This window comes from Lissotriton vulgaris, unplaced genomic scaffold (genome assembly GCF_964263255.1).
Source record: "Lissotriton vulgaris unplaced genomic scaffold, aLisVul1.2 SCAFFOLD_1033, whole genome shotgun sequence".
NCBI classification, from domain to species: Eukaryota; Metazoa; Chordata; class Amphibia; order Caudata; family Salamandridae; genus Lissotriton; species Lissotriton vulgaris.
The window spans coordinates 72,912-99,127 of NW_028245651.1; positions in this window are offsets into that span (position 1 = coordinate 72,912).

Genomic DNA, 26,216 nt, shown 5'->3' on the forward strand with positions numbered 1-26,216 from the left:
CAATTTTGTTCTAAATCTTTGTATTCTTTAAATTATAAAAGTGCAATAAGGTTTCACTGTATTAAGTAAGAGCACATGGGACATTTGTTGTAGTTTGGTCAGTTATTAATAGATTCTGAAAATTCCCTTTGCTTGGTGTGTAGAGTCAGCAATTTATTTGGGCAGATAGTCATTTTTAGCACTCTAAATGACATGTTACGAGTATCTGCTGTTTTGTTCCTTTTGGAATGTGATTTAGGCCACTGAATTTAACATTCAATAGTGTAAGGAATAAAAACATTTTTTTAACTTTTTGTGTTTTACCATTTTGTTTGGTGCCAGTGTTTACAATTGCAGATGCTGTTTGATAGTTATTGTTGTGTGCTGATAAGGGACCAGAAAATGTATTCCGATTCTCAAATATCTACCTTGAGATATTTGAAATGTCTAGTGTTCATAGCTATTTATTTGACATTTAGTAGAGGTGTAGTTGATATTGTAAGTTTGCGAGATGTAGGGAATTAAGAAACGGGTTGTCTCTAATAGGATCTGAGTATTGGCAAGTTCAATGTAGTGTGTGAAAAATATTTTTAAAAAATAAAGGGGATGGAGAGAATTTACTGGGTATGTCCTCCCTACCAGGTTCAAAATACCATAATAGAAACCCAGCAGCACCGAGGATACTGAAGAAAAAATCAAGTTTTCTTGTTAAACCCTCACCCACCGGAGTTACCCTGGTGGCATGCTTTATCATCGGGTCCATCTCGTTCCGCTACAAAGTGGGCATGCTGCAACCTACGTAATACGTGGGAGCACTTTCAAGACTATGTAATGATAAAGGAGATGGTTTAAAAATTAGGAGGGAGGGTGTTTGGGTTTGTGTGTCTTAAAAATGCCTGCCTAGTAGGTTTACCCTATTTATTCAGATTTCTAGCTGGTATGATTAAAAACAGGGGTTTTTTTTTTTAGGAAAGTAGGGTGTCATGAACCCAGGTTGCTAAAGTGTTAACTTGTTTCAAGTCCTACCCCTATTGGCTTTTCCTCAGGGCTGTTAGGAAACAATTATTTACAAGGATAGTTCCCTGGTACCTCTCCTGCTGCATAACAATGCACTCATTGCATGCAACTGAAAGGTGTATATACTTATACCACCTAACTGGCGAACGTTGTCTTTTGTTTCTGCGAAAAACAAACATAGAGTTAGAGTTTACTGCCTTGGGACTCTATGCATGTTCCTACGTGTTAAATCTTATCATTTTTGGCATAATTAGTACCTAAAAGTAAAAAGAGACGTGATTTTAAGAAAAACACGATGACGGGGCACAACTTATGTCATCCCGACTGGTTGTAAATGACCTGTGATCCCCAAATGGTAATTCAATTGTACACACGTATAAAAACACACACGTTTGCAAACATATATAAAGTGTAAGACACCACATAAATTTATATAATGTTATCATTGCTCCATGGGTCCTCCGGAGGAGAGTGAAGCCTGTAGTCACACTCACATCAAGGCTGCAGCTCTGCAGATCTACCTATTTGTGTTGCCCCCCGGGGACCGCATGTTACATGTGCATTGCTCGCCGGCTGATTAAATCAGAAAGCGGGGCATAGGAACACTGCGTCCTCACGCTCGCTAGAGTGTTAGACCATGTTATTCCAAAAACAAAGATGGCAGACAAAAATGGAACAACCGATTGGTTCCATTAGAGGTTTTTGAAAAAATGTATTGTGTTCCCAGGCAATATCATTGGGGATATAAAGAAATATACTTATCCACATATCTATTCCATTAGAGGTTTTTGAAAAACCTTTATTGACTACCCTGGCGAAATCATTGTGGATGTAAAGGAATATACTAATCCACATATCTGTTGATGTAATTTCTTTGTGGAAAAATGACCGAAGCCCACAGAAAGTAATGTTTAAAACTGTTGGGAGACACGAGAAACTATACACCATTGACCGACGACCCTATGGAGTTTCTCCGAATCCAAATCACAAGTATGATTGATCAGGCTATGGCACATGACTGGATGACAATGAAGGAAGGAGAATTCCTTAGTAATGAAAATCCAGTAACCTCTTATTTCTACACAATCCCGAAAATCCACAAAACAATGGATAAACTATCGGGGCAAACAAAAGTGTTGTGGATAGCATCAATTCTGGAATCACTTTCAAGATTTGCGGATGCCTTCCTGAGACCTATTCTCCAAAAGACTGATACATACCTGAAGGCTCCCCTTTGACATTTTTGTGGGAAGGCATCAGACAGCTGTGTCAGTTCGTGGCACAACAGAGGCTTCCAGGGAAGGTTTTTTCATACACTACTTGAAATTGTCATAGTTAAATGGCCCAGAATACTGTGCAGGATGCTTAGGGTAATATGGAGTGATGATATGGCACCTTAGGACTGGCCAGCAGTTCCTAGATTCTAGACCTTTCCACAGACAACATTGGACCTAAGAGTGAGGATGGTGAAAGTATCCCCAGCTGGAAGGAAAGAACACCTGATGCCACTGCAAGGATGGACTGAAGGACCTTAACTCTAGCTGGCCCCAGGACATTAATGGGTCTCTCCAGGGCCGGTGGCACTGCCTCACTTATGGCCCCCAAAAGAACAGTAGGGAGAATGTAAATGTAAAAATGTAAAATATAAATTTAATACTTGTATAGCGCACTACTCACCCGCAAGGGTCTCAAGGCGCTTGTACGAATACCGCTGTGAAACCCATCCTGGCTTTCCCTGTGAGGTGTCCACTCCTGGGCACCCCCAAGGTGGAGGCCAGTCATACTTAGCGTTGTGGGGGCCGTTGTGGAGATTAAGCAAGCTATTGCCCAGAGTTGCAGAGTGGGACTCCATGATTGGAATAGGCACCGAGGCGAGAATTATCAGGTCCGTGGAATTTTGAGCCCAAGACCCGCCGAGGCGGGGAATTGAATCCTGGTCCCGGGCTCGACCTCTGCATCAGGGTCTGCCACTCTAATCATTGAGCAGGACCCTGGATGGTTGCCTTAAGATATCTGTTGACGTGTCCTTGACTCTGATGGTACACTAGTGTCCTTCAATAAGTCATGAAGCTGTGGGACCTGGGGAGTCGGACAAAGAGGGAATTTTGCTTGCTGGCTGGGTAAGGGCTCTGGAAAACATCCCTATGCAGAAGAGAGCACCAAGAGTCCAGACAAAAGACAGGTCTGGACAAGGGAGCCAGATAATCAAGCTTCTAACAAAAAGTGCCCATTGGAGGTCAGGCGGCCTGAACAAACTGCTCCTGGCAGCTAGGAATAGCTACCAGGAGCAAAAAAAGCCCAAGATCGGTAAAATGGGCCCAATGCGCTGAAGAAATCATCATTTAAGGCTTGCCTCCCAGGGGACAGAGGGCAAAATGGGCCAAGTTGTGTTTCCCTGCAAGAAGGAAACATTGCCTTGGGGAGGCCAAGACCCTGGGATCAGCACATCTTCAATGTTCAACTTCTCATGGGTGGGGGAGTTCATGTGGTTCCCTCCCAGCGATTACATGTGGCCCCGGGGAGCCAATCCCTGTGGCCTTGTACAATAACAACGCCACAGGACACAGCAGAGATTCATCTGAGTGCATTTCCTACCCCATGACCATGTCTGGAGGGGGGACTATGATGGCCCACTGCCTTCTGCTTGTGACCAGCATGGAAGGAGAGAACAGACTTGCTGCTGCCTATGGGTGGGAGCCACAGGAGTGTTGCTTTCCCCCATCTACCGCAGGAGCAGAAAAGAGTTTTGCCAGCCCCTGTACCAGCTGAGCGAAGGCAAGTTGAGTCGGCCAAACCTACAGGGGCCTTGACTCCACCTTGCAGACCTCAATGATGGCTCACTCTCAGGTGCCTGGAGCGCAGTATAAGGCCCTGCGGAAACCTACTAAATTTGCATTTTGGCCTAAAAGTGGGCAGAGGCACCACCAACACTAACAGAATAATTTGGGGTGGACTGCAATGAGTTTAGCAGCCACTCCAGAAATGTTTTCCACAAAAGTCACACTAAGACACTAGGGGATTGAATCCCTTACCCTGCATAAGGCTGCCTATGTTATCTATCACTTCTGAAGCTGGAGCATTTGCTCACAAGTTATAGAGTGCAGGGGCACTTAATAGTTGGTTCTAAAGCTGAAGATGTAACATAGGAAAATTAGAACTAAAACTCTGGGATGAATTTAGTGTTAATATACTGCTTCATTGACAGTGCAAAGTGTTATATTACAATTAATCATAGTGGAAATTGGTACTATCCCCAATGACTTCAACGGTGGGTTATATCATATATTGAAAATGGGTGATGTCCCGCTGATTTCCATGGTTTCGCAATGGTGAAGTATAACATGTAGTTTTTTTTACTAATGTGGTGACACACTCACAAAGCTCATAGGCCTGCCTTATAGACAATGGTACTCCGTCATACTGTGATTTTACATCTAGTATAGGTTGGGGTATTGTGGTTATGGGGTTTAGGGCCCAGTAGGGGTGTAATATGCTCTGTGGGCTTCACTAAAGGTACCTCTATCTGCCCGATTGCATACATTTGTAATTAATAAGTAGTATTTATTAGTATATGTGCAGTAAAAGCACCTTTCCTTTTTAAAGAATAAGCAAAGACTGGACAATAATTTATTGAATGTTGTTGATGCATATGAGTGAACTGGAATTGCTAGCCCACACCACCTCCCCTGAGAAAGCGTTGGACTGCTCTAGTTTTCTGACTTTGTCATTAATTTTCCAAATTTCTCTTCCACTTTATTTCCCCCTTTTGTGTTTTGTTTGCTCTTGCTCAGGGTCGAAGTTGGATGAGCAAAAACAAGTGCCGATCCAGAAAAAACAAGCATTGAAAGAGTGACTCCAAGGGCTAGTTGGCTGGCCTCCTGATTTGAAGCCTCAGGGACACAACAGGTTTTCAACTACCTTTAACATGCATGGGGACTCTGCTATGTGTGAGTCTACCCTGCCAAGTGGTGCCACCCCAGTCCTAGAACTTAGGAAGTAGGCTTCAGGTGCTCTGCCAGACTTTGAGGATCCAGCTGTACCAATGCTTCCCATCTGCTATGTGGCGCAATCCTAAGCAAAACTGCTGCCTCTTCACTGCTGCATGAATTGGCCCGTCGCAGAGACCCGCATCGCCGCTGCAGCCCATCAGAACTACCACTGTGCATGCATCCTCAGAGCAGGTCCTCATATCCCGCGTTGATGGCAGCCTTGACGACAACACTGAACGCATCTCAGCCTCGCAGCACTTCGGAAAGGACTCATTGCCCTGACTACCTGCCACATCATCGACATTGAACTTTGCATTTCAAGCCCCATCAACATGATCCTCAACGATGACGCAGGTCCTTGCATCATAGCCTTGCCACATCTCAGATTTGAAGAACAGCTTCCTGCTGCGTGACGCATCCTCAATGCGGATCCTTGCAACTCTCTGGAAACCAAGATTTAAGGTATTTTGTTCAGCCGATCTAACAGGGTCCCTGTAGTCGGCCCAAACTCCATCGTGATTGGCCAGAACCAGTGACTTTGTCCTGGTCCGGCGTGGCCAGAGGTAGACAGTTGGCGCTTTGTGCTTTTGCCACGGTTTTCACTAGAGTCTTTAAACTTGAATATCTCTAACATTACTTCATGAATTTTTGTTGTTTTGGTGCTGTTTTATTTATTAGAGAAAGTTATATTTTTCTAACATGGCGTGGGATTATTTTTGGGTGTTTTTTTTCATTTTATTACTGTTTGAAGTGTTGCACAAATACTTTACACATTGCCTCTAAGTTAAAACTGACTGCTCTGTGCCAAGGAGTGAGCATGGGGTTATTTAGTATTGGCTTGTGCTTCACCCTGACAAGGATTATGCTTACTGCTTGACAAGGGCTCACATCCCAGTCAACCAAAATACAGCTTCTCATAAAACCAAACAGCACTCACCCAGTATAACGATAGGGGTGAGAGTAATCGTTATGATGCATGACTTTGAAATTAACCAAATAAAAAAGGTTCTAATTTCTAATAAGGTGAAATAATTATGCAAGGCTGATATAATAACATGCTGTGCTATGGTACATAAATTAGAGTGTAATGCAAAATGATCAGATCCCCTGTGCATTTTCTTGGGGCCCGTAAGATGTCACTTAGAGAAGCCACACCACATATATTTAACAACTATAGGCAGGCAAGTGAGCCCTAGACTGAACTGTGCCGTTACGCCTCTCTTTCCGAATTGCTTACCTACATTCTGTGTTTCATCAGATCTTTTGAAGGATTTGTTTCTGCCACTGAGTAAGCTGTGATGGTTCTTGGCTTTGATATGTATTTTCTTTGAGATATTTCATTTACTTTGTTGGTGAATTCAATGCAGACCCAAGCACTTTACTGGGATGTCTGTCACATTAGTCATTTGACAATATGATTGGCGCGTGTGTTTAAATTCACCACCACTTAGAATCCCCTGAGTTTTCTCACCAGCAGAATGTGATATATTTAGGGAACTGCGGCACAACTGGTATAGCTAACCCAACTGAAGTATTTATATAATGGAGTATGCTCTTATCTGTTGAGTTTGTAAACATGTATGCATATAGATCCTAATTTGTTATAGGAATTATGTAATGTAGTATTCTGTTGCCTAGTTTCTATGTAAACATGTATGCATATAGAATGCTCCTAATTCTACTCATACTAGCATTTAAAAATGTATCATGCTCTTCTCTACACGCAAGGAAACATGTATGCGTATAGAACCTAATTCATCGTAGTATTTATGTAATGTGTTATGGTCTTTTCTAGATTGTTTGTTAGCATGTATGCTTAGTGATACTAATAAATTAGAATAATATTACAATGTGTCATGCTCTTGTCTTGTGCGTTGGTAAACATCTCTACATAGAGGTCCTAAGTAGTTATAGTATTTATATGATGGGGCATGCTAGTCAGCAGTCCGTATTTAAACATGTGTGCATCTAGAGCCTAACCCCCACATGCATCATTGTAGGAATTTGCAATTCCTAAATTGCGAAAATTAAGGAATCGCAATTTACGAATCGCAAATTCCTTGCATTAAAAATTCGCAAAAGTTTTTGCGATTTCTTAATTTTCCTTATTTGCGATTCCTTAATTGCGAATCGCAAATAAGGAATCGCTTTACATTGATTCCTATGGACTTAGAGGCCTATAGGAATCAATGGGAAGGCATTCTCATTTTGCGAATTTGCAATTAAGGAATCGCAAAATGAGAATGCAATTTCAAGGGTGCGGGGGGGGGTCCGATGGACACCCCCCTGGACACCTGGAATGTCACGTAAGTACATTTTATTCACACACATGTCACAAGGGCATGTGTGTGTGTAAAATGTAAGTTTCAAAAATGCATTTGTTTGCATTTTCTGAAACTTTTCGCAAATTACCATGAAGGTTAACTTCATGGTAATTTTCCCCTTCCTAATTGCGAATTCGCAAATTAAATAAAATCATTCATAGCATTTAAGAAATCAGAAAATTTGCGATTTCTTAAAAGCAATCGCAATTTGAGAAATCGCAAAAAATTGCTTAAATTGCGAACAATGAAAAAAAATGATGCATCCCAAAAAAGGTTTTTGCATTTGCAAACGGCCGATTTTTGCGATTCGCGCCATTTGCGAATGCAAAAACGCTTGATGTATGTGGGCATTATAGTTTAGTATTTATATAATGTAGTATGCTGTTATCTGGTGTGTTTATAAATATGTATGCATATAGAGCCCAATTCAATGCATTACGCTGTTGTGTAGTGTGTTTATAAACATGCATGTTTATGGATCCTAATTCATTATGGATTTTATGTAACACGCATGTTCTCGTCTAGTATGTAGGTAAACATAAACACACATACATTTGAATGTCTTTTTTCTGATGTCGAACGATTTATTTCCGAATGGTATTGCTGTGTTTCCTGATTATTGAAAATGGTGGAGAAGTGTATTGACTAATATGATACGAAAATGGAAAGAAATGAATGGGAGCATGAGAACATAAGAACACACTGTTCATTATTCAGCTGCGTTGTGATGAAAAACTACCAAGTACATACAATGCAGTGGTGGGAAATAAAATAGGCAGCACTGCAGTAATGAAAAAACAGTATGTGTTTGAGGACAAAATGTGTTCATGTGACTGCAGTACTCGGTTCCAACATTTATGAAATCCAATTATATGGTCCTGATTTAACACGTGACACAGTTAAAAAGGCGTTTACCTTTGGCAGTCACTAACCAGCATGAGCCAGAAAACAACTTCCTGGTATTCTTGTGTTCCCCGCCATAAATACAAATGATCAACTGACATAATACATGAGACAACCTGACACCAGCACAAGTCACTCTTATCACTACATCTGCCACAGCTGTCAGGCTGCCTTCAGCCCACGGGTCCGGCCAGACTCCAGCGCCCTGCCTTTCAAGACATCATTACTGCGGCGAATGCACATTTGTCCAGAAGGGACACTGCTCACATTTGTAGACGGCTTAGTGGGTGGTGCCAATGTTTTTCTACTCTTGTCGCTCCAAAGTAGAAGCGCATATGCGGTTGACATGCATTTTGCTTCGTGTTATTTTATGGTAAGATGTGATTACCTCTGCAGTTGTTTCAACACATAAGAAATATGAGCGCTTTACTCTCCCACGAAATACTTGTAATCAATAAAGGAATAGTTCGTGAAATAGCATGAATATGACTTCAAGCGATAAGTAACAGTAGGATTGAGCCGAGGGGATGTCATTGGTGTGTAAACTGTGAAAAATGCAATGTACGTGCATCAGGTGGATGAGAATGTAAATGAATCGTTACGATTTTGGACAAAGACAGGAAACATTATATACCTAGCCTGCTCAATTGAAAGATGTTACGTTTTGTTTATAAAGGGCGGCGTGCCATCAAGCACATAACAAAGGTAAAAGCCTAAAATAGGCAACAGGGTCATCAGATTTAAAAAGCCAGAGAAGACGTTTTTGTTCCACCCAGAAAGTGAAGAAGGCTATTACAACGTTTGGGGGCAGGACGAGAAATAGCCCAGTCACCAAAGACAATAGAACAACATAGTCAGGACGCGTCAAGAAGACAGAAGTTAGTTGACGACACATCAAGGAGACAGAAGTTAGTTGACGTCATGTCGCAAGGAGGGTGATTTAGGGAAAATGTATATACTAGGTCTTACTTACAAGAAGCTAAAGCAATGCGGTGCTGCACACCAATTGACTATGCCATGCTGCGTTACTTTCAGAGCACAGGGATGCATCCTATTTACAACAATATGATGGATCCCTGTGCTTTCCCATGCCCTGGCGCACATTTGGCTGCCATGCCCAAAACACAGGCACCCTTGCACCATGGAAGGGACACCTTCCTGCACAAAAACAATCACAAGAGCTGTTTTCCTCTTTCTATGCATGATAAAAATGAGGAGAAATGAAATTATGTCTCCTCATTGAGGTATAGGATTCTGACGCATTCCTAGGTTTACAAAACCTTGTAAATCTGGAAATGCGGCGGAATCCATGGGTGTTGGGCCGGAACACCCACAGCAACATCCATGGCACACCTCTTTCGCGCAAAGTACTGCATGAAAAGAGGCCGTATTCACAAGGACCCGAAAAGCCACGCACAGTGGTTTTACGTTTTACGTATACTTGTAAATATGGAGCATCAAACTGCGCCTCTGGGGCATCACAAAAACTGACGCACCGGCAGCGCAAGGGGCTTGTAAATATGCAACTAAGAATTATGGTGATTTGTGTGTTGACCAGTTTAAGTGCTAATGTCATTGCTTTAGAAATTACTCCACAAAGAATCAGAGGCTTGTGTCGTGATATTAGCTCCGGAATGATATGGGCTTCTTCAGCAGTACCTGGTACTAGAGGGTAGCCAGGTTCTGGATGAGCTGTAAATGACAAAGAAGTTTTCTGTGTAACCGCAAATCGACTCCGTTGCCACAGTACAGTTACAACAGGTTTAAGAGTATGTTGACCGCTGAAAATGTTTGCCTTTGAAGCTTTGTGCGACAGGGATATTTTAAGGATTTTGGTGGCCCCGGGCCTAACGTAATTTGGGGCCCATGCTCAGAACAGCTCTGAATTTAATTTCGATTTTTAGCTCATTCATGTTTTCAGCCACTATTGTCTGATCATTGACAAACCTCTTCGTTGGTCCTCAAATCTTTTGGGGGGGTCCCTGCCCTTCAGAGGGCCCCATTCAGTGCAAAGCCTTTGAATATTTATGAGATGTTGGCAACCTAAGAGCCCCTTCACATATTGTGCAGGTGACCACATCATTTTTATGCCACTGCTAGAGACTATCTTGAAGGCTTAATGGTGGGCCCCTAGAAAGGTGGGGGCCCTGGGCCAGAGCCAACTTTGCACATACCTTAAAATGCCTCTGTTTTACAGAAGTAGTTGTTGCAGTCGAAAGGATGCTCTTTTATAGTACCCAGGACGCGTGCCACCACCTTCCTTCAACTTTGTACTCCTGTTTGTCGGCACGCTCAGATTAATGGGCCTATTCCAATCCGGGTCGGAAAGCTCTCCGACCAAGCCGGATCCGGAGTGTTTTCCGACCGAGCCGGAGTCCTGCAGTGCGACCGAGCGAGTACGATGCAACCGTATGCTGCCGGACTCGGTTCAGTCGGACTCCCATAGAAGTCAATGGGAGCCGGTCGTACGACGCGTACATGGGCTCCCATTGACTGAATGTGTATGTCTCGCACAAGGGCGCCGCCTACAGTGGTTACGTGTCGGTGCCATGCCTGTGTTAGGGAGACTCTTGGGTCTCCCCTTCTGTCCAAGTCATCGGGCTGTGGGTGACAGGGTTCCGACGCGGACCCCCAAAGGCAACTTCCCGGACGTTTTGCGAGTCGGACACTCCGGCTCGCACCAGATGTCCAACGCGTGCATCGTACTGGCTTGGTCGTAAATCGCATCCATTGCATGCGACGGTTAGCTTACGGCCGAGACGTATGGGGCGGTTTGGACCCAGAAATGACTTGGTCGGTGAATTTCAAGTAGCTCACATCGTACGTGCTCGCTCGTACAGCTGTACAAGTCGGGCGGAAAACATACATACGGCTCGTAGTTTTTACGGCCGGATCGCGTTCAGTGCCCTTCCGACCCAGATCGGAATTGGCCCCCAAGTCAGCAATTACTTACAGTGAGGTCCGATTTTTTGAATCATAAAGCAGTCATTGGTGGGTGAGGGAGGTTTTTTGTCGAGAGTCCTCTTATGAGCCGCTGGTTTTTCTGTGCCGCAGACACATTTCCCTCCTTTTGTAGTTGGTCTCCAAAAGTAACAAGAAAAAGATAGCAAAGCTTACTCCAAGAGAAGGAAAAGGTTGCAGTTAAGCGAAATGCAGACATACATTTGTGTAAGGCATTTTGACCCCAGTTATGTGCACGCATATTCTCATGAATCCTGTCCTATTCCTATCAAAGTAGAAAGTGTTTGTAATGTTCTCATTCTCCAAGCATTCCAAAAGGACAAGGCTGAGCTTTAAAGTTAGTTCTGGAACTCTGCAGCATGGCTGTTCTATGCATTTGATGGTCTATAGATAGGTATGTACAGTTATTTGTGCATTTATTCCATTGGTTTACTTACTGCAAAACATGTTGCTGTACAGCTTCACGTGAGCCCTTTGCTGTAGTTAATGCATGTATTGTGTTACTGGGACCAGGAGTGAAGTACTCACTCTTTTGTTTTGCATCAGTATGGTTAAGGTAACGCTCTTGTGAGCACATTGATTTAGCATATGGGTGATAGAAGAGGCACTCTGCTAACCTTGTAAGATGGAGGATATTTACTAATGATGATAGTGTGAGGATATTACTAGAGGAGTAGATGGTGACTGTAGATTATTGATTGTAAGCAGTAGGAATCCAGATGGTCTAGGTACTCCATTCAATGCAATACTTTATTTGGTTTCAATAGAACCATACATGTGCATACACAATTGCAATAATAATATTCATATTGAAGCAATAAACCATAAAATGCATGCAGTGTTGCAATAACAAAATCCATATCATACAATCACATATAAAAATATATACTGCAGCACAACCTAAACATAAAAACAGATGTGTTCATTATTATAGATCCTTCCTCTGCCTTATGACTCAGCAATACAGTACCAATGATTGGGTAATAAAAACAATAAAAATAGGCAATTAATAAGATGATCTAGCAAAGGCTTTTCCTAATTTCACTAATTTGAACAAAAAAAACTAGTTACAGAATTACATATAACGCATGCATGGAGTTGTTGAAGATAAACAAGTGCCACTCTGCATTGAACAAATGTAACCACTTTACAACAAGGATGATCAACTCTCTCATAGGCTTCATATAAAAACTGCAAAAGAAACATAAATGTACAGTGTTTTTTTCTGAGAAGTCATTACAAGGACCGAGTGGGAGAGACCATCCCATTGCATTTGGTTCAGTTAAAGCAAATAAGCGATGTTCATTATTCAAACGGAATCTAGTTACTAAAAACCTATGATCTATGTTTGTGACATTGTGATATAGGGTTGGTTGCCTGTCTGAATAAGTAAAGGGGTGTGGCAGACACACTTTTCTTTAGTCTCCCTTCGTCACCTAACCAGGTAGAGGGAGTTTGTTTTTAAACCCTTTTTTCTCAGGTACTCTTGTCCAGTTTTAAGTGATCACTACATTCACATTTCTCAGATCACATTGCATGAACTATTTGAATAGTTCAGTGATGGTGAATTTTCTGAAGAGTGGGTCGTTCTACTGTTCCTTACTGAAAGAGATACGTTTGTTTAAGAGTAGAGGACTCTATGCTCTAGGTATACTGTCTGTGTATTTTCACAGTTTGAGCTTCTGCTAATCTATCGTCCATGTGTTCATGTGGTTGGATCCCAGTAGTAGCCTTATGAAAATACCTTGTGATCTTGGTAAGCCTTGTGTATGAATCCGGGGCTTTTCAACTTAATCCTGCATTTAACTTGCATTTAAGGGCCTCCCTTTAAGGGGGATTAATGTGATCATCCTTTTTAGGTCAAGCTAGACAGTGCATGCACTGTCTCTTCGAGACCCGCTGTAATCATACTGTGGACTTCAAGTCCATCCCCTTTCTTGACATTGCTTTTCATTTGTCCATGTCAGTGTCCTTTAAAAATCCGAGCTTGCTAGTGGTCAGTCTTGCCTCTTTGTCTCTCCTTTCTCTCCTCTGTTCCACCCACAGGGCATGGACTTAGCACTTCATTCTGCCATGGTTCTTCCTCTGTTCTTAGGGGGACACTTTTTTACTTGGTTTCCTGCTCTGTTACTGGTTGTCTCTGTTCAGCTTCAGCGTCCTAGCTGCTTACATATAAATATAGCATTCCTTCTCCCACTGCCTCTTAATGTCACAGTTGTGTAACTGCTACCTCCTGGCCGATTGTTTGTATTATTTTTGGAATTTGTTTGCTATTTTGGATGTCGAGCCGCAGTAGGGCTTCTTTGGTAAGATGTTTGGTTATTTTTGGGCTTTCTTTTAAGGGGATTGGGCTTGTTTCTATGTATTAATTTTTGTTAAACTAGGCATCCTTGAATAACCCAGCCTGTGAAAGCAGCCGAGCCCGCCCACCACAAGCACCCTCTTCAGACGTGTGTAAGTGAAGCAGACTCCATTTCATGGCTACTGTTGTCAGACAGGCACTACTACTTCTTGCCTCTGCCTGCTTTCTTCGCCGCATCCACATGTGAGCAAGAACAAGGCATCCTCTGCAGTGCCAAGTCGCTCAAAGAGCTGGCTTTCCTGCCCATATGCATGTACAGGTCCAAGTTTGCACGAGTCTTTGTGCTGTTTCATGATGCTGGCCTCACAATGGCGGCACCAGCTGATGATGACAACACAAATTGTTTGGAGAAGCAGCAGAATTAAATGGTGAGAGGTAGTGCTTTTGAGAAGCCGCACACCTTTGAAGGAAAATAAACCTCTTATCATGAAAAATGGGTTGACCCTGGAATTGCTAGTATTCGGCTAGTGACATTTACAAAATACCATATCCACATACATTGATTCGTACAACAACAGGGTTTCTGAGTCGTCTTTCAACAAAGAAGCCAGCATGGGGTAAAGAAAGAATTGTGCCCCAGAGGATGGTTGCCAGCTGATCACTGCTACATTATTATATCCAAGAGGAGCCATTTTCCTCTTTCTTGTCGCTTGCTGTGGCTTTTTTCTAAATTCAAAATCGAATCATCGCAGTCAATGATATCCAATGGTGCTCTTTCTTTTAAACATAATTTTACTCCTATTCCTTTAAGCTCCGTGTCTAGTTTGCTTTCCTGTCCCTGGCACATATGCGGAACTCACAGAAAAATAAACGTAAACAAATATTCCTGCTGAGTTTTACAAAGGAATTCCACAATAAAGGTACTTGTGTCACTCATATTGATTCAAAAAGCCTAGTCTGAAACACGTTTTTTTGATTTTTCTAAAAAACATTGTGGCCTAGGCAGAATCAAGTTCCCTTGTAAAAAAAAATATTATTATTTCTCCTCTTCAAACACTAGTCAGCCTTTCCTAAGTTTCCTTCCTCTGAAGAGACACTTCATTCGTCATTAAATCCCTTTGTACGGGGGGCCAATGCATAGTATCAATACACTATCCAACACTTAGCCTACTGTTGCACCCCCTGGAGTTAGAATAGTAAGTTTTTACCCCTACACTACCCAACACTCACCCTACTGTTGCACCCCCTGGAGTTAGAATAGTCATTTTTACCCCTACACTACCCAACACTCACCCTACTGTTGCACCCCCTGGAGTTAGAATAGTAAATTTTACCCCTACACTATCCAACACTTACCTTAAATTCAATGTCATGGTATGTGCTATAATGGTAAGCGTTGTAAAGGTATAATGCGATGTAATGGAATGCGTTGTAAATGTAGTTTAAAAAATTTTTGTAATGACATGCAATGTGAATGTATACGTTGTAAGGGATGTTGCAGTGTAAAAACTGCATTGTAAAGGTATGCGTTGTAACATCATACATTCACTAAAATCAGAACAGAGGGAACCAAAGCTCATACCCTAGCCACCTCCTTCAAAAAGTGAGATGACTTGCCTAGTAACTAACCTATTCAGAATGAGAATATGTTTTTCCTCTATTAGATCTATTGTTCCCTCTTATTTATTTATTTATTTATAAAGTTTTATATAGCGCGAACTTGATCCCGAAGGATATCAGAGCGCTTTACAAAATGAGGGAATGATAGAAAAATACCAGACCATGGTGGTTTCCCTGTGTGATACCTTTGAGACCTAAATAAGAGAGCATATACACACCGTCTGCTCTCACCTGCTCCTGTTCGCAGGCTCATCCTCCTACCTCTCAAATCATCTGAGAGGGAGGCACTGGAGCAAAACAGAAACTCTGCCATGACACCAGCGTTTCTCTTAGGAGGTGTCAGTCTATGTGGTTTATGTGCCTAGACACCACAGGATAAAGCATTTAATGGGGATGGCAGTTACCCGGGGCCTTTATCTCCGCTCTTAGTCACAACTGGACAAAGCTGGTTCTTCTTTTATGAGATTTATGATATCTCTGTAATGGAATAATCTCATTGAAGTGGTTACCAAGCCAAGCCGACTACCTAGTGCTTCCGTTATTTTATTATGGGTTTTAATTTTTTTGTGGGGGGCGTTGACTGAAGGGCTGGGTTTAACTTAATGTGCCTTATACTTACTGTTACTGTGGAGAGGTGTGGTGCAGAGGCAAGGGCAGCTGACTTCGGGGTACAGGGCTCACGGTTTGATCCCCAACTCCGGCGGCAGATCAGCTCAGCACCATGTGACTCTGGGCAATAGCTCACTTAATTTCCATGACGGCCCCCAGCGCCTTGAGACCCGTAAGGGTGAGTAGTTCACTCTGTACAAAATACCAGATTTTTACTAATAAAAATAGGTTGCGTTGGTAGCACAGAACTACAATGCTATGCTACAAACACAACATATTTTATTAGTAATAGTAACTATACGGCACATTAAGGTCACAGTTCACCTTCTATCTGGTAAATTGTTATATCCTAGGTGTAACACCAAATAGTATTCACCGTGTTCACCATGCTCCCTCGTGCACCCCCAAAATAAAACTTGTAAATAAAGCCTACATAGATTACGATCAGTTAGTACAAACAAGTGCCCAAAATCCAGCAGATTTTACATGCGGCTGCACCGTCCATTCAGATGTTAATTTCATATGCACAATTCTTTTAATTCACTTTTAAAAGGATCTACAGTAAAAAAAAAACGGTGTAGTTTCCCTGGTCCTCATTTAAAGTGCACCTATACCTTCAGCTTGTGTTTGAGCTATATACAACTGCCCCAAAAAATGCTGGTCAAGCCCCTAACACCAAGTAATTTCACTGCACAGCAAACCCCATAATTTCTCTACACACAACATGCGTGCACTCTACTCCAAAACGCAGACGTAAAAAATATTTAAAATGCCAATAGCTCTAAATCTCGCAAATGCGAGACCTATTGCATTGAAAATGCTTGTTTTAAGAAGAACTCTATCTACCTAGTGTTGTAGTGTAGGGCTAATGTTGTATTGAACTATTTGCCTGTAAGAACCAAAGGACCCTATCCTATTTAGCATACTGAGGCTTGCAAGGAAGTATTGCATTAAATCAAGCTTTGTACATGAAATCCGCATCCATTTCAGAAGTCTTTTAGTAATGGCCATTGTCGGCAATGATGGCAGCTAAGGAGAGGTTAAGACGTATTGGTGCTGCTTGCAAGTATTTAAGAGCAATAAGTAGGATCTCCCTGACATATATAAGTGTTGTTTCTTTATTTGCCATTGAGCTGAAATTTGATGGACATTCGTGTTGTAAACTGATGTTCCTCATAATTTTGCAGTTCTATTCCCGCCCTACTTTAAATGTATTTGGGTTTTTTCAGGTGAAGAGGACATTTGCACAGAGGAAATGAAAGTTCATAACATCTAAATATTGAAGCAAATCTTGATTCATAAGGTAAGGCATTTATTCACTTAATTTCTCGTATAGTATTGACATTATCCAAAGGGGCATCAGAGCGTTTTACATAGTCAGAGTGGGAAAAGAAACAAAACCATTTGTACATCACATAGGATATATGACGGGCGTATTACAGAAAGTGGATAATTAATTTTGGAGGGGGTAACCCCAACTCTGCTAAAGGGCCTCTTTCTTCTTGGACAACCCCATGTGTTTGCTGACTGGGATTGCTAGTTGTTGAACTCTGCACACTGGGGCACTGCTGCCTATGCCTGGTATATAAACTCTCATCCCTCGAACATAGTAAAATTGGCTAATCCCCAATTGATATATTTAACTTTACGTTAATGCCATAATATATGGTGCAGTAAAATACACCAATGACATGGAAAGTTAAATGTCACATGTGGACTGCAGAACCTAGCGTTCCAAACACTAGATTGGGCAAGAAAACACGGCTTCGGTCCTGCCTGTGTAGCTTGACTCTTAAGTAAGCCTTGAGGCCCACAAGTTATGGTGCCTTGGCATGTACCTAAAGTGATTTGACCCGAAAAGCTATTTTCACTGAGCAGGGCTGTAGCTGTCTTCTGAGAACAATTAAAAGGCAGAATGAAGTAGCTTCAGATTGGGATAAACTACAGAGGTGATTAAACCACTATTTGTCTTATTTATTACTAAGCAAATTAATTGGTGGTCTGATTTTTAGTAAATATTTAAGAAAAGTGACTTCACAATTTACCCATCCAAAGCCTCCAGTAGGCCAATTAGCATTAGCATGCTGGCAGATGGCCCTGCACGTGCTTCCTCTCAATAAGGTGTGAAACTGCTCCCTTAGGAAAAAAATGTGTGAGGTATTGACAGATATCAGCTCGGGAAGGGCACATTGGGAGAGTTCAAGAATTTACTTAACCTTGAAAGGGTCAAGAGTGAAGCTTGCCCATTCATAGATAAGTTAAAGGGAAACCTGGGGAAGATAAGCCTTTTGTTCCAATGCCACTCTGCAGCCCGTTTAGTACCATCCCAATGAGAGGGGAAGCTGATCCCAGAACCAGTTTGCTGTAACTGAGAAGCGACCTTTTCATTTCCTTAAGCACATCCCTGGCTGACCCACAAGCTCCCTTCAGAGGCACAAAGATTCTGCCGTGTTGGATTTGTCTCTGATGGGACTCGACATGGACTCTTACCTGAATTGTCTGTGACATATCTTCGTTGAGGAGATATTGGTCAACTCATTAAATCCTACCACTTTACTTGTGAATGGCAACAGCAAGGAAAACGGATGGGGCTTGGGAAGTTGATCATGTTGTTATCTGGGGCGTGATTATTCTCTCTCGAGTGGCCGCTGTCGTACATCAAGCACACACTAGTCGAGGCCACAAATACCTCACCCACTCTCTGATTGAGTAATTCCTCCTAATGTCCCTCCAGAACACCATTTCTCACACTATCTGCGATCAACTGGCTGTATCTCAGAAGTCACGCTTTGTAGTGATTAACTTCTCTCTGGAATTGAATTTTGGGGCTTGACCCTTCTTAATTCTTTGATCTGTCTTTCAAGCTACATCTCTTGTTTCTAGCAACTAATATACACATGCATATTCCATTGTATAAATATATATTCATAACCCAGTTTCTAACGCATTTACACAGATAAAATCATCTGTCAACAGTACCTGGGGTATTTCGAAGTCTGTCGCTCTTTCCATAGTTTTTGATGAGCTTCTGTGCTTCTCCAAAAGAGTTGCTCTCACGCTTTTGATGCTTTCACACAATCTCTGCTCTCAAAAAAGCCTGTTGTCCTTAAAGTTCCACAGTTTGTTTGACAAATATACTCCAATCTTGTGTTCTTTCTCACAGACTTTCATGCATGCATGCCTTTAGTAATAATTTGGTACCTTGTGATCCTTTTAGGTGCTTAACCTTTTCTTTCCATTTCCACGCCTGAACTAATCAAGTGTCAAAGTAGACAGAGGCAAAGGTTCAACAATGATGCAGGTAAGAGCAGAATCGACAAGCAGGACCTTGTTCAGCGATGATCTTAAGACAAAGCAAACTTCATTGCCTGCATTCTGTTTTAATACAACTGCAACCAAGATGGTCACAGAGATTTGATTAGGTCTCCTGAGATCTTGGCAACTCACTGCGTCTGACTCCTGTGATAAAAACAATATGGGAGATGTTCCCCAGCACCCTAATAAGGACCAAGTGCGAGGTGATTGTGGGCTAAAATGGTATGCATAATGGGAAAAGTGCTTGGGGGCTGAACAGGTATGAAAATTGTGGAAGGTACTCAGTGGGCTGAGATGACTCTACACATAATAGAAGAAGTACTCAGTGGGCCTGAGATCATACTGTGGCAGTAGGCAGATTGTTGTGGAGGAAATTGATAAACAATTTTCATGCCATAACATGACATGATCTATGCATCATGGCAGGATGGACGCTGCGTGACAGGGCATTTCGACGGCCCGTGACAGCCATAGAGTAGGGCACTGTGGGATAGTTTGCAGAAAGTTAAACAGAATGTGCTGAAACAGTGGAAGGGTTGCCCATGGGAACATTTTTCTCACTGGTTAGGAAGTGTCAATGAGTCAGCAGCCACCTACTAACTAGTAAAAAGCACACCTCGCACACAGCTAATCAGAACACTTTTTGGACATGCGGTAAAACAGAAGAGAACTTGACCTATTGTTTGAGATTTGTGTAGAATGCTGAAGAGCTGGACATTCTCTCCCTTGTATCCAAGAATAAGAAGTGGACTCCTAGGGTCAGTTGAAAAACCTTGAGGGAAAAAATGAGCAGCAAAAGGCAATTTTCCTGGAGTGCTCAGCTGACTAGTAGCAACTGGAACTGGAATGGCCCCTACTCATGGCCTCTACTGGCATGATTCCTTGCCCCTATGTGCTGTCCTTGAGATTCTGGAAGCCTTAGAAATTATCAAATGGAGCTGGTCCAGAAACTCTGAAAAGTTGCGACGTAAAAAATGTTGAACTTTCAAGTCCTCTGGAGCATTAGCAAGACCGCACCACAAAGGTGTATGATTTCAAAGCAACATAGTTTCTGTTTCCATATTACCCTACTGGAGTATATTTAGATCCATAAAATAAGACTAATTCTGAAAGTACAAACCTTGACTGCAAGAAGGAGCAAAAAGTATCCACCCAAAGTGAAGAGATTGGCAGCCACATTTATATTTCTCTTGTATCAAGCTTTTCCCGGTACAAGAAATGGTTTAGGTGGGAACTCGTCCAGAGATTATCTAGCTTCAAGAGGACTTTGGAGGGTAGAGTCTGGAACCTTACGCTGCTGGAGGATTTCAACTTTAATTTCAGAATGAACCTGCTTGGTGTATCTACACTGTGCTCCATCTCAGTCAGCCTGGAATTGTACCAGGGCCACTGTCAACAGTGAACAGCGACTGCTGATTGGCACTTTACTTCTCTTGTCACTTTTTTGTCATAAATCTTTCAAAATGTATATATCTGGTTACCCTTATTTTTTTGTCATTTTGGTGTCATTTTCCTAATAAAATCTTTCTTTGTTTTTCTATGTTGGATGTGGGATTTTTATTGTGTTGTGTTTAGATGTTATAAATGTTTTATTACCATTAAAGGCTTTAAACATTTTCCGAAGTAAAATCTGTCTGCTCTGTGTCAAAGCTACCAGTGTTTTGAGCCCAAGTTTACTTTTTCGGAACTGTATTTTATGCTGATAAGTCTGTGGTCTTATTCCGTGTGGTGGACTCACCTTAATCACAATTAATAGCTTATTTTCTTACACCTACCTACTTAATACCTACAATTTGGTTAAGACAAAACACAGTCCTTAGAGAATATGTGTTCAGCCATGGGGTCTGTGACACAAGCAGAAGACAATACCCTAAAGAAACATGTGTTAAGTTCAAGCAGTACGTTGAAATATGTATTGCCTAGTGGTCAGCCCGCACCATACGCCCCCACCTGCCTCCTGAAGTGCTCCTGGGTTCTTATACATGCGACAAACACCTGGAACTTGAAATGTGGCAGGCGAAGAGACTAGAAATATGGGGGGACCTAGTTGTAGACTCAAATTGATGTGCCTGTGAGAGTCTGATGGATTAATATGGGGTACCACCGGAGACATTCCTACTTCACGCAACACTGTCACAGCAATTTCTCCAGATATGGGGTAACACAAGCACTGAACTCACTACATCTCAGGTAATGCAAACTCTACTAACACATGGATGGGACAAAAAGGTGATCACAGCGATCGACAATTCCCTCAGACCTGATTTGACACACCTGTTGGCACCACTGCGAGAATACTGGTACTCGGCGCTGATGAACAGTATCACTGATAAGTAATGGAGACAATGCATAAGCTACCATAAAATTATATCAATGAACGCAAGGCTGAAATACACACAATTTAACAACCTTCCCCACACGTATCTAACACCGCAGAGGTTGGCACAAATGTACCACACTTCTGTTGACATTTGCCCTAGGTGTCTTGATACGGACGCAACATTCTCCCATATGGTTTGGACATGTCCCCAACTCAGGACATTCTGGAGTGAGGTAGCTGGGATATTGACAGAAAGAGTGGGCACTCTGATAGTAGCTCAGGGCCCACATTTTTTACTCTGAATAATGAAGCGCAACACCCAAAGTAAAAACCATAACACATTTCTAGATCTGGCACTAGGGCTGACAAAACGCAGAATAGCCATGGCTTGGAAATCACAGGCGGGCCCCAACACACAAACATGGCTCTTAGACCTTCGTAGGGCACTTGTAACAGAGCACAAGACCCAATTGTCCAACGTACCACGGATGCCCCCACCAACTGACCCTGTGCAATGGCAAGATTACCTAACTGCCATAGAACCAAAATTGAGTCCCATAAATCCAACTGCAACAAAAAACACACCATCACCCTGCACCTTCAGAACAACATGTCCTAATAGCAAAAAACACAATGCGAACCCCTATCGATTGCAAACGTTACCTAGGGGCGAGGTTGATGGAACCACATATACAATTGCATGTACTGCAGAGCTTCCACCGCCAGTGCCCCTAAGTATACACCTTGATACTCATACCTGATTGCACATGGCTAGACACAAACTTCAGATATTCGGCAGGCGAGAACGGACAACTCTTGCAGATATCAATATTGTTGATAATGTTAGAAAAATAAAATATGCGGTATAAATTTCTAAAATTGGTTTAAGATAATTGTCTATGTTATGGCTTGGCACTCCATAAAAGCTGCTCTTGTAACAGCTTGTGTAACACTATGCACGTCATTATTGATAGAGAGTATTTGTATAAATTGTTGAAAAGCAATAAAAACTATTCACACAAAAAATGTTATACAGTAAATTTCCCAAACCACTTTAGAAAACAGAGAAAACTTTATGAGCAAAAACACACCCTGATAACTAAAACTGAATAAAGAATCTGGAAAAGGATATAGGACATACACATTTTTAGGTTTTTAAGGCAAACAACACCCAGAAGAAGGAATAGTTTGCATTTATTGCACATAGGTGTAGGAAGCTAACTCTATATATACTATACCAATGTAAGGTAAGTCTGCACAGAGTCCAGTGGAACCCCACAGGTAGGCAGAGTGACAAGTAGATAGTACCTTACTCTCTATTTGTGGTAGTGAGGGTGAGCAGTAAGGCCTTATTAGAGGGTAATGCTAAGCATTTATTGTGTCACTCAGGCAAGAAATGATTTCACACACTCAAGGACTGAACACTGACCAATTAGTTTCTTTTAAAATAATATTTAGTTATATTTATTCTCTAGAACCAAGCCAGGCCTGATGGTAAGTAGACATAATATCTAAATTAATATATGGATGTGACAGAATATCGATGTTTTAATACCGATGGTAATATATTTTGAGCTATTTAATATCGATTACAAAAATATCGTTAGTAGTATTTGTGTTTTAATATCGAAAGTAAAAATATCGAATGATAAAATATCGTTGTGTTTAAATATCGATATTGTGTAGTTTTTAGTAATATGTGTATATTTATGTTTTAAATTTTTGTATGTATTTTAAACTAGTAATTTTAATGTGTTAAAACATTTTAATAATTTTATGTTTTTTTTAAATCATATATAAGTTTAGGAGCGGGATGCTGGGTTTATAGGGGATAAGGGTGGGGAGTGTTTTAAAAATGTATAATAAAATTTTTATTTTTTTTTAAATAAAAAAATATACATTTTTGTAAAAAATCTATATTTTTTATGTTTTAATTTACTAGATATTTTAGGAGCGGGATGTTGGGTTTATAAGGGATAAGTGTGAGGTGTGTTTTAAAAAGGTATATTTAAATTTTAAAAATTGTATTCATTTTTTTTAAATTAAACAAAAAATAAAAAATGTCAAATTTAAATAAAAATATGACTGAGTTGTAGTGTTTATAATGGATAATGTTAGTTTTTTTAGTAAAAGTAACATTTTTAGGATAATATTTAAAAATTAAAAAAATTCAAAAAAATTAAATTTGAGAATTTTTTTCCATTTAGGATTGAGTTGTCATGTATAAACTGTATAAGGGTTGTATTTGTTTGTAAAAAGTACATACTATAGGAACAATTTTAAAATGTAAAAAATGTATATAAAAAAATGAATTTCAAAATTTGAAATACATTTTTTAAATTTTGGAGTGAGTTGCAGTATTTATAGTGTATAAGGGTTGTATTTGTTTGTAAAAATTACATACTATAGAAATAATTTTAATATTTTGAAATTTATAAATACAAGAATAAAATTTAAATTAAAATTTCGAAATAACATTTTTACATTTATGATTGAGTTGTAGTGTTCATAGTGGTTAAGGTTTGTGTTTGTAATTATAAACTTTATATTATAGGAAAAAATTTCAATGTTTTAAAAAAAAAATCAAAAATTGAACAATAATTTTAAATTTACAAATAAAAATTGTTTTAAAAAAAGGAATATTTTATTTTATTATATTATTTTATTTTATTTTATAATTTGGATTTTGTTTTATTATTAATCTTTTATTTTTGTACAGCATTTACTCCAAATTATTGTAGAATGGTGTGGGAATAGTAAATTATATTTAATAAGTGTCCAACACCTACCCCATTTTAATATAGACTGGAGTGGGAATAGTAAATTATATGTAATTCGTGTCCAGCACCTACCCCAATTTAATGTAGATTGGAGTGGGACTAGTAAATGATATGTAATTAGTGTCCAGCACCTACACCAATTTAATGTATACTGGAGTGGCAATAGTAAATTATATGTAATTAGTGTCCAGCACCTACCCCAAATTAATGTAGATTGGAGTGGGAATAGTAAATTATATGTAATTAGTGTCCAGCACCTACCCCAAATTAATGTAGATTGGAGTGGGAATTGTAAATTATATTTAATTAGTGTCCAGCACCTACCCCAAATTAATGTAGACTGGAGTGGGAATAGTAAATTATATGTAATTAGAGTCCAGCACCTACCCCAATTTAATGTAGACTGGAGTGGGAATAGTAAATTATATGTAATTAATGTCCAGCACCTACCCCAAATTAATGTAGATTGGAGTGGGAATAGTAAATGATATGTAATTAGTGTCCAGCACCTACCCCAAATTAATGTAGATTGGAGTGGGAATAGTAAATTATATTTAATTAGTGTCCAGCACCTACCCCAATTTAATGTAGATTGGAGTGGGAATAGTAAATTTAATTTAATTAGTGTCCAGCACCAACCCAAATGAATGTAGACTGGAGTGGGAATAGTAAATTATATTTAATTAGTGTACAGCATCTACTCCAAATTAATGTAGACTGGATTAGGAATAGTAAATTATATTTAATGAGTGTCCAGCACCTACCCCAAATTTATGTAGACTGGAGTGGGAATATTAAATTATATTTAATTACTGTCCAGAACTTACCTCAAATGAATGTAGAATGGAATTGGAATAGTCCATTATTTATGAGAATATATACATTTCATACTAATTGTGTATAGTTGGAATTTTTTATTTTTTTATTAACATGACAAAAAATAAACAAAAAATATTAGATTTATATTTTTATTTAATACAAATATATTTAGTCATATATTTGTTATAATATTTTATGGTTAATTTTTTATTTCACATTTTTATTGAAATAGTACATTTTATTGAAAAAACATATTTTATGTACTTGTAAGTATGGTTTGAAATTTAAAAAAAAGGTAAATATTTTCACAAATTACATACAAGTTTTATATTGTCATACATGTTGGTTGTACATAATATTTTTATATTAATATTAATAAAAATAATTCATATTAATGTTTTTAACAATATATTTAAATAAAAAAAATATTTTAACACAGCTTTATTTATATACATTTTGAAAAACGTTTTGAAAGAATTTTGTACAAATTTTCCTGTTTTTCATAATTATAATAATAAATATTATGTATTTTATAATATTTATTTTTATAATTTCACAAAATATGTAGATATTGTTCAGTATTTTTATACAAGTAAAAAAATCAAAATTTTTTTTAAACATAGGGGTCCATTAGGATATCGGGCGGATTGCCTCCACCAGGGTGGCGGTGGCCACCGCCACCCTGGCGGAGGCAATCCGCCGGACACCCACGCTGGTTTTCCCCTCCGCCAGATTAGGATGGCGGAGGGGACAGCGGTGGACGGAAAGACTTTACAGCCGCAGTCGCCTTGCGACCGCGGCGATAATAGATTAATATGGTGGCGGTGTCCAATGGACACCGCCAGCCATATTACGATGCCAAAATGTGTGGGCCTTTCCGCGGCGGCAATGCCGCCACGGAAAGGCATGCGGAGATTCCTGCGGGGGGCCCCTGCAGGGCCCCCAGGTTGGCGCCATTGTCGGGGGGGGCACATGGGGGGTACCTATGGTACCCCCCACATGTACCTATGCAAAGCGGCAGGCACCGCGCGATACCTGTCGCTTTGCATGTGTGAATGCGTCAACTAATGTTTTACATTGTAGCGGGCGGTGTAAAGAGCACCACCCGCCACAATGTAAAACATATAGGATGTGCACGCCACCGTGGCGGGCACATCCTAATACCCCCAATGGGACCTCCGCCCTTATGGCGGGCGGTCCCGATCTCCGTTAGGGTGGCCATACTAATGGACCCCATAGTATTCATTTTGTACTCTGTAAAGGAATATTTTCAAACAT